This window comes from Triticum dicoccoides, chromosome 1A (genome assembly GCF_002162155.2).
Source record: "Triticum dicoccoides isolate Atlit2015 ecotype Zavitan chromosome 1A, WEW_v2.0, whole genome shotgun sequence".
Taxonomy (NCBI): Eukaryota; Viridiplantae; Streptophyta; class Magnoliopsida; order Poales; family Poaceae; genus Triticum; species Triticum dicoccoides.
This window is the reverse complement of record NC_041380.1, coordinates 467,727,538-467,742,165: the sequence shown is the minus strand read 5'-3', so window position 1 is coordinate 467,742,165 and position 14,628 is coordinate 467,727,538.

The following is a 14,628-nucleotide window of genomic DNA, read 5'->3' as shown; positions in this document are numbered from 1 at the left end:
TAGACCAAACTCGTAACTCAAATATTCTCCTCCATGATCAGATCATAGAATTTTTTTTTCTTGTTATGATGATTTTCCACTTCACTCTGAAATTCTTTGAATTTTTCAAATGTTTCAGACTTATGTTTCATGAAGTAGATATACCCATATCTTCTCAATTCATCTGTGAAGGTGAGAAAATAAGGATACCCGCCGCAAGCCTCAATATTCATCAGACCACATACATCAGTATGTATGATCTCTAACAAATCTGTTGCTCGCTCCATTGTTCCGGAGAACAGCGTTTTAGTCATCTTGCCCATGAGGCATGGTTCGCAAGTACCAAGTGATTCATAATCAAGTGATTCCAAAAGTCCATCAGTATGGAGTTTCTTCATGCGCTTTATACCGATATGACCCAAACGGAAGTGCCACAAATAAGTTGCACTATCATTATCAACTCTGCATCTTTTGGCTTCAATATTATGAATATGTGTATCACTACTATCGAGATTTAATAAAAACAGACCACTCTTCAAGGGTGCATGACCATAAAAGATATTACTCATATAAATAGAACAACCATTATTCTCTGATTTAAATGAATAACCATCTCGCATCAAACAAGATCCAGATATAATGTTCATGCTCAATGCTGGCACCAAATAACAATTATTCAGGTCTAAAACTAATCCCGAAGGTAGATGTAGAGGTAGCGTGCCGACCGCGATCATATCGACTTTGGAACCATTTCCCACGCGCATCGTCACCTCGTCCTTAGCTAATCTTCGCTTAATCCGTAGTTCCTGTTTCGAGTTGCAAATATTAGCAACAGAACCTGTATCAAATACCCAGGTGCTACTGCGAGCATTAGTAAGGTACACATCAATAACATGTATATCACATATACATTTGTTCACCTTGCCATCCTTTTTATCCGCCAAATACTTGGGGTAGTTCCGCTTCCAGTGACCAGTCTGTTTGCAGTAGAAGCACTCAGTCTCAGGCTTAGGTCCAGACTTGGGTTTCTTCTCCTGAGCAGCAACTTGTTTGCCGTTCTTCTTGAAGTTCCCCCTCCTCTTCCCTTTACCCTTTTTCTTGAAACTGGTGGTATTGTTGACCATCAACACTTGATGCTCCTTCTTGATTTCTACCTCTGCAGCCTTTAGCATTGCGAAGAGCTCGGGAATTGTCTTATCCATCCCTTGCATATTATAGTTCATCACGAAGCTCTTGTAGCTTGGTGGCAGTGATTGAAGAATTTTGTCAATGACACTATCATCCGGAAGATTAACTCCCAGTTGAATCAAGTGATTGCAGTACCCAGACATTCTGAGTATATGCTCACTGACAGAACTTTTCTCCTCCATCTTGCAGCTGTAGAACTTATTGGAGACTTCATATCTCTCAATCCGGGCATTTGGTTGAAATATTAACTTCAACTCCTGGAACATCTCATATGCTCCATGACGTTCAAAACGTCGTTGAAGTCCTGGTTCTAAGCCGTAAAGCATGGCACACTGAACTATCGAGTAGTCATCAACACACGACTGCCAGGCATTCACAATGTCTGCAGTTGCCGGCGCAAGTGGTACACCTAGAGGTGCTTCTAGGACACAATTCTTCTATGCAGCAATGAGGATAATCGTCAAGTTACGGACCCAGTCTGTGTAATTGCTACCATCATCTTTCAACTTTGCTTTCTCAAGGAACGCATTAGAATTCAACGGAACAACAGTAGGGGCCATCTATCTACAACAACATAGACAAGCAAAATACTATCAGGTACTAAGTTCATGATAAATTTAAGTTCAATTAATCATATTACTTAAGAACTCCCACTTAGATAGACATCCCTCTAATCATCTAAGTGATCACGTGATCCAAATCAACTAAACCATGTTCGATCATCACGTGAGATGGAGTAGTTTTCAATGGTGAACATCACTATGTTGATCATATCTACTATATGATTCACGCTCGACCTTTCGGTCTCAGTGTTTCGAGGCCATATCTTCATATGCTAGGCTCATCAAGTTTAACCCAGGTATTCTGCGTGTGCAATACTGGCTTACACCCGTTGTATTTGAACATAGAGCTTATCACACCCGATCATCACGTGGTGTCTCGGCACGATGAACTTTCGCAATGGTGCATACTCAGGGAGAACACTTATACCTTGAAATTTAGTGAGGGATCATCTTATAATGCTACCGTCAATCAAAGCAGAATAAGATGTATAAAGGATAAACATCACATGCAATCAATATAAGTGATATGATATGGCCATTATCATCTTGTGCCTTTGATCTCCATCTCCAAAGCATTGTCATGATTACCATCGTCACCAGTGCGACACCTTGATCTCCATCGTAGCATCATTGTCGTCTCGCCAACTATTGCTTCTACGACTATCGCTACCGCTTAGTGATAAAGTAAAGCAATTACAGGGCGATTGCATTGCATACAATAAAGCGACAACCATATGGCTCCTGCCAGTTGCCGATAACTTCGTTACAAAACATGATCATCTCATACAAAAATATAGTATCATTTCTTGATCATATCACATCACAACATGCCTTGCAACAACAAGTTAGACGTCCTCTACTTTGTTGTTGCAAGTTTTATGTGGCTGCTACGGGCTGAGCAAGAACCGTTCTTACCTACGCATCAAAACCACAACGATAGTTCGTCAAGTTAGTGTTGTTTTAACCTTCTCAAGGACCAGGCGTAGCCACACTTGGTTCAACTAAAGTTAGAGAAACTGACACCCGTCAGCCACCTGTGTGCGAAGCACGTCTGTAGAACCAGTCTCGCGTAAGCGTACGCGTAATGTCGGTCTGGGCCGCTTCATCCAACAATACCGCCGAACCAAAGTATGACATGCTGGTAAGCAGTATGACTTGTACCGCCCACAACTCACTTGTGTTCTACTCGTGCATATACCATCTACGCATAAACCAGGCTCTGATACCGAACGTACTAATTTCAAAAAAATTCCTACGCACACGCAAGATCATGGTGATGCATAGCAACGAGAGGGGAGAGTGTCGTCCACGTACCCTCGTAGACCGTTAAGCGGAAGCGTTATGACAACGCGGTTGATGTAGTCGTACGTCTTCACGATCGACCGATCCTTAGTACTGAACGTACGACACCTCTGCGTTCAGCACATGTTTAGCTCGGTGACGTCCCGCGAACTCACGATCTAGTAGAGCTTGAGGGAGAGTTTCATCAGCACGACGGTGTGGTGACGATGTTGATGAAGCTACCATCGCAGGGCGTCGCCTAAGCACCACTACGATATAACCAAGGTGGATTATGGTGGAGGGGGCACCGTACATGGCTGGGAGAGATCAATGATCAACTTGTGTCTAGAGGTGCCCCCTGCCCCCATATATAAAGGAGGGAGGGAGGAGGTGGCCCTCCAAGGAGAGGCGCGCCAAGAGGGGGAGACCTACTCCCACAAGGAGTAGGACTCCTCCCTTTCCTAGTAGGAGTAGGAGAGGGGGAAGGAAAGGGAGAGGAGGAGAAGGAAAGAGGGGGCCGGGCCCCCTTGCCCTAAACCAATTCGGTTTGGGCCTTGGGAGGGCACGCCTCACACTCCCCTTGCTTCCCTCTATTTCCACTAAGGACCATGTAGGCCCATTAAGCCCCCGGGGGGGGGGGGTTCCGGTAACCCCCGGTACTCCGGTATTTATCCGGTAACCCCCGGAACCCTTCCGGTGTCCGAATATAACCTTTCAATATATCAATCTTTATGTCTCGACCATTTTGAGACTCCTCGTCATGTCCGTGATCACATCCGGGACTCCAAACTACCTCTGGTACATCAAAACATATAAACTCATAATACCGATCGTCACAGAACTTTAAGCGTGCGGACCCTACGGGTTCGAGAACTATGTAGACATGACCGATACACGTCTCCGGTCAATAACCAATAGCGGAACTTGGATGTTCATATTGGCTCCTACATATTCTACGAAGATCTTTATCGGTCAAACCACATAACAACATACGTTGTTCCCTTTGTCATCGGTATGTTACTTGCCCGAGATTCGATCGTCGGTATCTCAATACTTAGCTCAATCTCGTTACTGGCAAGTCTCTTTACTCGTTCCGTAATACATCATCCCGCAACTAACTTATTAGTTACAATGCTTGCAAGGCTTATAGTGATGTGCATTACCAAGTGGGCCCAGAGATACCTCTCCAACAATCAGAGTGACAAATCCTAATCTTGATCTATGCCAACTCAACAAGTACCATTGGAGACACCTGTAGACCACCTTTATAATCACCCAGTTACGTTGTGACGTTTGGTAGCACACAAAGTGTTCCTCTGGTAATCAAGAGTTGCATAATCTCATAGTCATAGGAACATGTATAAGTCATGAAGAAAGCAATAACAGTAAACTAAAACGATCAAGTGCTAAGCTAACGGAATGGGTCAAGTCAATCATATCATTCTCTAATGATGTGATCCCATTAATCAAATGACAACTCATGTCTATGGTTAGGAAACATAACCATCATTGATTCAACGAGCTAGTCAAGTAGAGGCAAACTAGTGACACAATGTTTGTCTATGTATTCACACATGTATTATGTTTCCGGTTAATACAATTCTAGCATGAATAATAAACATTTATCATGATATGAGGAAATAAATAATAACTTTATCATTTCCTCTAGGGCATATTTCCTTCAATATGAACATCATCGTGCTAACACTTCTGTTTCACACGGAAAGCCTAAGGGCTATGAATATGTGCATTATTATTCAAATCATTGTGTTCATAAATCCTCGAAGAATTTCTCTGCTTATTCATATGCCTACTCTAACCCCTCTTCTGTGAAATGAAGTGGACTGGCTTCTGGGCCACCTTTTTCTTATGGAGCTCACAGAATGATGAACTCTTTGCCACCCCTCCAGACGTGGGTGGTCACTACTGCAGGATGCTGCTAACGTGACACTACGATCAGAGACCCTTCGAGAAACCGTGTGCGATGCAATAATCAGAAACGGTGTTGTATAAAAACCCTCAGAAATGATGCAAAACGTTTGCGATGAATGATACATCAAACACGGTTCAGATTATAGTTGCATGTGCGATGAGGGGCATACAGTTGATCTGTACGAACTGTTTGCGATGAGATAGAACAACAGAAACGGGTAGCCAGATCAAGGTGTGTGTAATATACGGCATATAATTCACTTTGATGAACCGTTTGCGACGAGTGAGGTGAACACAAACGATTCAGCGTAACAAGATGTGTGTGATACCTGACAAACAGGTCAGTAATCAGAATTGTGTGCGATCATTATAGACAGCCCATACGATCTTTTTTGTGAATTGTGTGCTTGTTAGGGCACACGGTTCAACAAACCAACATGTTGGCGATAATGTAGAAGATCTCTGTCGAATACATGTTACTAACCATTTGCGATGAGATTGACAGGATAAACAGAGATATATACAGTCTGCTTAATTTAATCCTTCTTCTTGTTGTTGTTCTCGTTGGATGGTCCCGCGACATCGCCTTGGCGAGGACGCTTCTTGCCGCTGACCGTTGGCTTTTCATCGTCGTCGCCGTCGTCATCATCGTTGTCCTCCTCCTCGTTCGACCATTCCTCTCATCATCATCTTCGTCCTCTTCTTTGTCCTCCGACGTCTCCTCGTCCGTCTGGTTGTCGTCTGATGGCTTCGGAGGCGGCATACCTTCCATGAACCGGATATAATCGAGGTCTGGGCTCGACGCCGGACTCATGGAAGACGAGCGGGATGATTTCGATGTTGACCTATCACCGGGCGCCAGACTACTGGCCGAACTGTCATCCTCGCTATCGCTCGACATGGCTGCAGAGTGTGTGCCAGCGTGTAGCGCGGCCTTCCAGGGACGATGAAGATGGTGGACACTTAAGCGGGGTATGCAGAGAAGAGGAACTACCAATTGAAGCGGGGGTTGACGTATTATCTAACCGCTCATATAATCAACCGTAATTATTTGTACCCAGTCGCTCCAAATTCCCGGGGTTGCGTAGGACTCCTATTGGCTATTTGGCTAGTTTCCTTTTTCAGGACAAAAACAAGGAACGAGTTTTGGGATTATGCACCGGTACCGGTACGAACAGAGTAGGACAGTTGGCAAGCAATACATTGAGTTCTTCTTATTGATAAAGCCAGTAATAATCAAACTAGAAAGGAAAAGAAAAAAGACAAAGGAAAATATCTGCACGAATCTTCGCATAATATCAATGGCATAGGACCTAGATGTGCATTACTTAGAGCACATCTAGATGTGCTTTAGCAATACTGTCAAACAAAACCCCTAATCATCCTTGCAAACAGCGCATAGAAAATGGCTAATGCGACAACCACAACTACACATGCTAGTTCTTTCTTGTCTATTGCTTTCATCTGTTGCCTATGATTGATTCTTTCTTGCTTCATCGTACTGATTGTACATTCCAGATAAGCCAGTTTCTTCTTCAGCTTTACGTTATCTTCTGTGAGCTTGGTGATAACACTCTGAGCCCTGCCATGGCATTCTTCATCCAGCCAGTTAACAAAGGCACAAGGCTCATATCCCTGCCAATGTTAAATAGTATTCTGGATGAGCGGTGGCATTAACTGAAGTAAAATGATGAACTTAATTAGCACTAACCTCTAAGGGGCAACTGAGAAACCGCCTGCCAATGTCGAATCCCTCCATGCATACACGTCGAGCGGGAGTGTGCCCATGCACACAACTCAGCTTTTGGTACTTCTCGATGGTGCAAAACCCGGAGTCGAACTCGTGTTGCGGGAGTCTAGAGTCAAGCTCCGGATCCGGCGGTAGATCGCTTTCCTAGGGGGGGGTGGGGGGTCATTCAGGACAGATTCAGCAAGGATCTATACTTTGGACATGCTAAAAAAGATCGGGATAGATTGGAACCTGACAGGATGATTCGGATCCGTAGTACACCTGCCTTATTATGACTGATAACCCACAAGTATAGGGGATCGCAACAGTTTTTGAGGGTAGAGTATTCAACCCAAATTTATTGATTCGACACAAGGGGAGCCAAAGAATATTCTCAAGTATTAGCAGCTGAGTTGTCAATTCAACCACACCTGGAAACTTAATATCTACAGCAAAGTGTTTAGTAGCAAAGTAATATGATAGTATTGGTAACGGTAGGAAAAGGTAATGATAAAAAAAGTAATGTTTTTGGTATTTTGTAGTGATGATAACAATAACAATGGAAAAGTAAATAAGCGAAGAACAATATATGGAAAGCTCGTAGGCAATGGATCGGTGATAGAGAATTATGCCGGATGCGGTTCATCTTGTAACAATCATAACCTAGGATGACACAGAACTAGCTCCAATTCATCAATGTAATGTAGGCATGTATTCCGAATATAGTCATACGTGCTTATGGAAAAGAACTTGGATGACATCTTTTGTCCTACCCTCCCGTGGCAGTGGGGTCCTAGTGAAAACGAAGGGATATTAAGGCCTCCTTTTAATAGAGTACCGAACCAAAGCATTAACACATAGTGAATACATGAACTCCTCAAACTACGGTCATCCCCGGGAGTGGTCCCGATTATTGTCACTTCGGGGTTGCCGGATCATAACACATAGTAGGTGACTATAGACTTGCAAGATAGGATCAAGAACTCACATATATTCATGAAAACATAATAGGTTTAGATCTGAAATCATGGCACTCGGGTCCTAGTGACAAGCATTAAGCATAGCAAAGTCATAGCAACATCAATCTCAGAACATAGTGGATACGAGGGATTAAACCCTAACAAAATTAACTCGATTACATGATAAATCTCATCCAACCCATCACCGTCCAGCAAGCCTACGATGGAATTACTCACGCACGGCGGTGAGCATCATGAAATTGGTGATGGAGGAAGGTTGTTGATGATGATGGTGACGGATTCCCCTCTTCGGAGCCCCGAACGGACTCCAGATCAGCCCTCCCGAGAGGGTTTAGGGCTTGGTGGTGGCTCCGTATCATAAAGCGTGATGAATCCTTCTCCTTTAACTTTTTCTCCCCGAAAGCAAATATATAGAGTTGGAGTTGAGGTCGGGGGAGCTCCAGGGGGCCCACAAGGTAGGGGGCGCGCCCAGCGGGCAGGCGCGCCCCCACCCTCGTGGCTAGGGTGTGGGCCCCCCTGGTCTTGATCTTTTGCTAGGATTTTTTATTATTTCCAAAAATACGTTCCGTGAAGTTTCAGGTCATTCTGAGAACTTTTGTTTCTGCACATAAATAACACCATGGCAATTCTGCTGAAAACAACGTCAGTCCAGGTTAGTTCGATTCAAATCATGCAAGTTAGAGTCCAAAACAAGGGCAAAAGTGTTTGGAAAAGTAGATACGACAGAGACGTATCAATGACCTTAGGTAATTGCTCGGCGGCGATACGAGCAGGAGCAGTCACACCGAAACCATCAGTGCCACTCGTCCACATTCCCCCAATGTCAGCGCCACGCGAGGGAATTTGGAGGCTATGTAGGGATTTGGGGCAAATGGGGAAACTGTGGAGATAAGCTAACGGTCGGGAACTACTAATGGCAATATATATATATATATGTTGTATACGGCACACTATTTGTACATGTCGTTAGTGTTGGGTATTACAACGTCACACATGATTTCCGCACCAAACCGTGTGAGAAGACAACGTAGGTTAGACATGGTTTCCATTACATAACCGTATGTGATGTACTACCCTGTCCATATAATTGAGTTACGGTGAGATACCGTGTAAATAGCTGCTCCGCGGATATCCATAAAAAAATAGCCGCTCTGCATATAGAGATGGCGGCGGCGGCCTAGGCAGTGGCTACCGGAGAAGAGTTCAATCCTCGGTCGGTGGGTGGTGGCAGCGTCATAGGAGGTCAATCCTTGGTCTGGGACGGGAGATAGGAGGAGCTCAACCATCGAGGTCGGCGGCGGCGTGATTCAAGCACATCCATCGCTGTCGATGGCGGGATAGTGGAGGTCGAACTTCAGGCGGCAGCGCACTAAGCTTTGCTCCTCGACCCTGCTGTCTCGGCGTGCCGCCGCATCGCGCTTGTGTGTCTGCTGGGTGGAGGTCGCCGTGCGGCTAATTAATTAAGGTATTATTTTCGTGAGTGGCTTAATTAAGGTATTCAATTCCTAAGTGTAGTGTTGTACTAGCACTCTGTGTGTAAATTGACTGGCCATTAATTTTTGTCATTGCACGTCTGGATAACAACATGGAGCGCCCTCAGTAATTATTAAAATAAAACCTTGTGATTTATGCACGCATCTTTGGGCAACAGTTAATCTGTGTATTAATGTTGCTGTTTTGTTTTTAATTACCATTCGTCTGCTGCAGATGGAATGATCTCGATGGATAAAGAATCGGAAAATCGCAGATTTTATCAATGGCGTGACAGATTTCATGAATTTATCTCAAAGTACAAAGAGGAGAATTGGTGATGCAGATTACATCCTGTGTCCATGTACTGATTGTGCCAATACAGAGTCACATGAAGTTGCAGATGTCCAGATGCACTTAGTCTCTAGGGGATTCATGGATGGATATACATGTTGGACGAGACACAATGAAGAGGAGGTCATGGATGAAGATACCCAGGGTAGCGAGATGCCAAACCCCGATCAGTGTCACATGGATGTTCTAACATCGGGCAGAGGCGTCAAGCTACCAATGGAACACCGGAAAGCCGAAACGCCCACTGGAAAACCAAGACGTCCACGTAGATGACAACGATCTCGATATGCCAGATTTTGCTGCTATGATTGCAGATTTCGAGGGCCCAGAAAAGGATATGATTGGGTACAAGGATCTGCCAACCATTGATGCGGACTCCAAGAAAGAATTGTATCCAGGTTGCAAAAATAAATATTCCAGGTTGAGTTCCACCCTGGCGCTTCTCAGATTTAAAGCGGCAAATGGTCTATCAAACAAGGGCATCACAGAGATCTTAGGTATTTTCAAAGATATTCTTTCGGAAGATAATGTGCTCCCCAGAAGCACGAATGAAGCGAAGAAAATTGTTTGCCCATTGGAACTTGAAGTAGAGAAGATACACGCTTGTGTGAATGATTGTATATTGTACCATGGTGAGTACAAAGATTTTCGTGCATGTCCCACATGCAAGCATGCATGATACAAGCGCAGGAGAGCAAAGGAAAAGTACAAATTGGACGACGAGATCAAGACAGGAATCCCGTTCAACATTGTTTGGTACTTTCCTTTAATTCCAAGGTTGAGGCATTTGTTTGCAAACCCTAGAGAGGCAAAGAGGTTGCGGTGGCATCATGATGAGCGAATTGCGGATAGGTTTATGAGGCACCCGAAAGATGGGGCTCAGTGGGAATTAACCGACAACAAGTTTGAAAATTTTGCCAAGGATCCTAGAAGTATAAGGCTCGAGGACTGTACTGACAGGATGAATCCTTTTGGCGATATGAGCACCAATCACAGCACATGGTCGGTGCTTTTGTGCATATATAACCTAGCTCCTTGGTTGTGTATGAAGAAAAAATACATTACGATGTCTGATAGGTCTACAACGTATCTATAATTTTTGATTGCTCCATGCTATATTATCTACTGTTTTGGATGTTTATGGGCTTTATTATACACTTTTATATCATTTTTGGGACTAACCTATTAACCCAGAGCCCAGTGCCAGTTTCTGTTTTTACCCTGTTTTAGGGTTTCGAAGAAAAGGAAAATCAAATGGAGTCCAATTGACCTGAAACTTCAGGGAACTCATTTTTGGAAGGAAAGAAGCCCAGAAGAGTTGGAGTGCACGTCAGGGGACCTTCGAGGAGGCCACGAGGTAGGGGGAGCGCCCACCCCCTGGGCACGCCCTCCACCCTCGTGGGCCCCTCGTGGCCCCCCTGACATACTTCTTCCGCCTATATATCTCCATATACCCTAAAAACATCAGGGAGCACAATAGATCGGGAGTTCTGCTGCCAGAAGCCTCCGTAGCCACCGAAAGCCAATCTAGACCCGTTCTGGCACCCTGCCGGAGGGGGCAATCCCTCTCCGGTGGCCATCTTCATCATCCCGGTGCTCTCCATGACGAGGAGAGAGTAGTTCTCCCTCGGGGCTAAGGGTATGTACCAGTAGCTATGTGTTTGATCTCTCTCTCTCTCTCTCGTGTTCTTGAGGTGATACAATCTTGATGTATCGTGAGCTTTGCTATTATAGTTGGGTCCTATGATGTTTCTTCCCCCCTCTTGTAACACCCTCGATGCGACTATAGCTCCCACGTGTCGAGGCACGACTTAGAGACATAATCGCATTGAAGGCATATGTCACAAGTTAGGCAATCTTCACAAACATCCCATGTAATATAATAATAAAAGGGGAGAGAACATAGTTGGCTTACACTCGCCACGTCAATCAAGTACATAAATAACATTACATCATCCAAACACTCATGGCCCGACTACGGCGCCAAAATAAAAGAGAACCCAACATGCGACAACGGTCCCGTTCACCCCCAACTGGGCACCACTACTGATCATCGGGAAAGGAAACATAGTAACATTGAGAGTCTTCGTCGAACTCCCACTTGAGCTCATACGCGTCTCCTGGAGCGGAATCATCAGGCCCTGCATCTGGTGTAATAGTAATGTGAGCCACAGGGACTCAGCAATCTCGCACCCTCGCGATCAAGACTATTTAATCTTGTAGGTAAGGCAAGGTAAATATATGTGGAGCTGCAGCAAGCGACTAGCAAGTATGGTGGCTAACTTATTCGCAAAAGAGAGCGAGAAGAGGAGGCAAAGCGCGAGCGAGAAACTAGAGAGCAACCTGCGCAAACATTACTCCAACACCGTGTCCACTTCCCGGACTCCGCCGAGAAGAGGCCATCACGGTAACACACTCGGTTGATTCATTTTAATTAAGTTAAGGTTCAAGTTATCTACAACCGGACATTAACAAATTCCCATCTGCCCATAACCACGGGCACGACTTTCGAAAGTTCAAATCCCTGCAGGGGAGTCCCAACTTAGCCCATGAAAAGCTCTCACGGTCAACGAAGGAATACACCTCCTCCCAAGACGTTTCGATCAGACTCGGTATCTCGGTAACTCAAGACACTTCGACAGTTTAAAACAAGACCAGCAACACCGCCCGAATGTGCCGACAAATCCCGATAGGAGCTGCACATATCTCGTTCTTAGGGCACACTCAGATGAGACTAGCTACAAGTAAAACCAACCCACAAGTTTCCCCGAGGTGGCCCCGCAGGCAGCTCAGTTCGGACCAACACTCAGAGGAGCACTGGCCCGGGGGGGGGGGGGTGTTAAAATAAAATGACCCTTGGGGTCCGGTAACCCAAGGGAAAAAGAGGCTAGGTGGCGAATGGTAAAACCAAGGTTGGGCATTGCTGGAAAAGCTTTAATCAAGGCGAACTATCAAGGGGTTCCCATTATAACCCAACCGCGTAAGGAACGCAAAATCCGGGAGCATAACACCGATATGATGGGAACTAGGGCGGAAAGAGTGGAACAAAACACTAGGCGAGAGGCCGAGCTTTCCACCCTTTACCAAGTTTATAGATGCATTAAGATAACAAGATAATATAATGATATCCCAGCAAGTAAATAATTGTTCTAACGAGGAACGGCCTTCAATCTTCACTTGCAACTAGCAACGCTATAAGAGGGGCTGAGCAAAGCGGTAACATAGCCAATCAACGGTTTGCTAGGACATGGTGGGTTAGAGGTTCGACATGGCAATTTGGGAGGCTTGCAAGCAAGTGGTAGGCATCGTAGCAATGGCATAGCAAAAGAGCGAGCAAACTAGCATAGCAAAGATAGTAGTGATTTCGAGGGTATGATCATCTTGCCTGCACAGTTGTCAGAGTTGACTGGATCCTCGAAAGCAAACTCAACGGGCTCCTCGTTAGCGAACTCGTCTCCCGGCTCTACCCAAACAAGACAAACAAGCAACAAGGATACAATCAACCACGTGCAAGGATCAAACACTATGATGCAATGATGATATGCTATGCGGGATGCGATGCGGGATGCAAAATGCAAGACATGACAGGAAATGCAAGATCCTGGCCTCAACTTGGAAATTCAAGCGTGCCACTGGAAAGATGAGATAAAATTGCTTGAAAACGATATAAAGAACGCCGGAATCGGAGTTACGGTTTGGAAATGGCAAGCGATTCAAAAATGACACCGGTCTGCGATTTACAACAAGTAGGCCTCTAAATGCAACGAAATGAACATGCTACAACACCCAAACATGACAACAAAATTCATGGCAGGGACGCATGCAAGATGCTTAACAAAAGTCTAGCACTGAGCTACGGCCAATTCATCCATTAACAGGTTCAAACAAGCATGGCAAAAATGCATATGACAAACAGATCTCAGACTTAGTGAAATTAACACTTGTCTGGAATTTCAGATCAGGTAGCCCTCTTCGGAGGAACAAAACTACATGCTACAGGATCTGAATATGGCAAAGTAAAGCATGGCATGGAGCTACTCAAAGAGCTTAACAAAAGTCCCTTAGTGACCTTGAGCCAAAAGGGATCAGAAAATACAATTGCAAGCATGTGAACATAGCAAAAACATAATCAGTTTTCAGACTTAGTGAAAACTGGCACATGCTGAAATATAACTCAAGTAGGCATGTTTACGAGCTCGATGCACTCACTACGGTGCAAGTCACGGCAAGACAAGCATACATCCATCAAGACGGCACAAAATGCAAGCTAGACATGGCAAGAACAATAGCATAGCATTCACGGATCAACTACAACATCATCGGCAAAATTGCAAACAAGTTGATAATCTACCCAGATTCACAAAGTAGCAAAAGTAGAGCTCGATTGACTCAAGCTAGGGTGCTCCATAAATGCAAACAAAGACATGGATGGATAGAGCACTACAAGGTTAACAAAACATCCTTATTGATCATCCTCAAAAAAGGCACGGATCACTAGGAAACAACAAGAACATATGGCATCATGAGATAAACAGCTCCAGGACTTGGTGAAATTGATAAGTCCCTGAAAACAGAATTACTAAGTGCACCACTTTGCAAGCTTGCACAAGTCACCACACACATCCTAAAAATACATGGGTTGCACCTCTGGAAAGATGACAAAACTCTTAACAAAACATATGTAGAACTCACGGGCATATCATGCACACAATAATCATGGCAAAAATGACAAAAGTGCTAAACGGAGTAACAGATCTGGCAATTAACTCAAGTAGCCCTTTTCTAACAGCATTTCGGGCATCACGATGAACTCAAATGAAAATGATGCAATGGAATGAAATGATTTACTCTCTGAGATGAACATTTTGATATGCTATATGCATGAATCGGAGCTACGGATGCAAAGTTACGGAGCCGTGAACATGGCAACTTGGATCTGGAATTCTGGGACTTAGACAAAAATTTTACCCCTAGGGTTTACTATTCATCCGCGATCCAGATCTGGGCACGGAATTCGAGGAACGTCGGAGCTGCACTATTCGCCGGAGTAGGGGGCCGCGGTGGCCGAAGGAAGGCGGAGGCCGGCCCGGGTGGTCGCCGGCGCGGGCTACGGGCGCGGCGGGGCGGCGCGGCCGGTGGCGGAGTCGGGCGG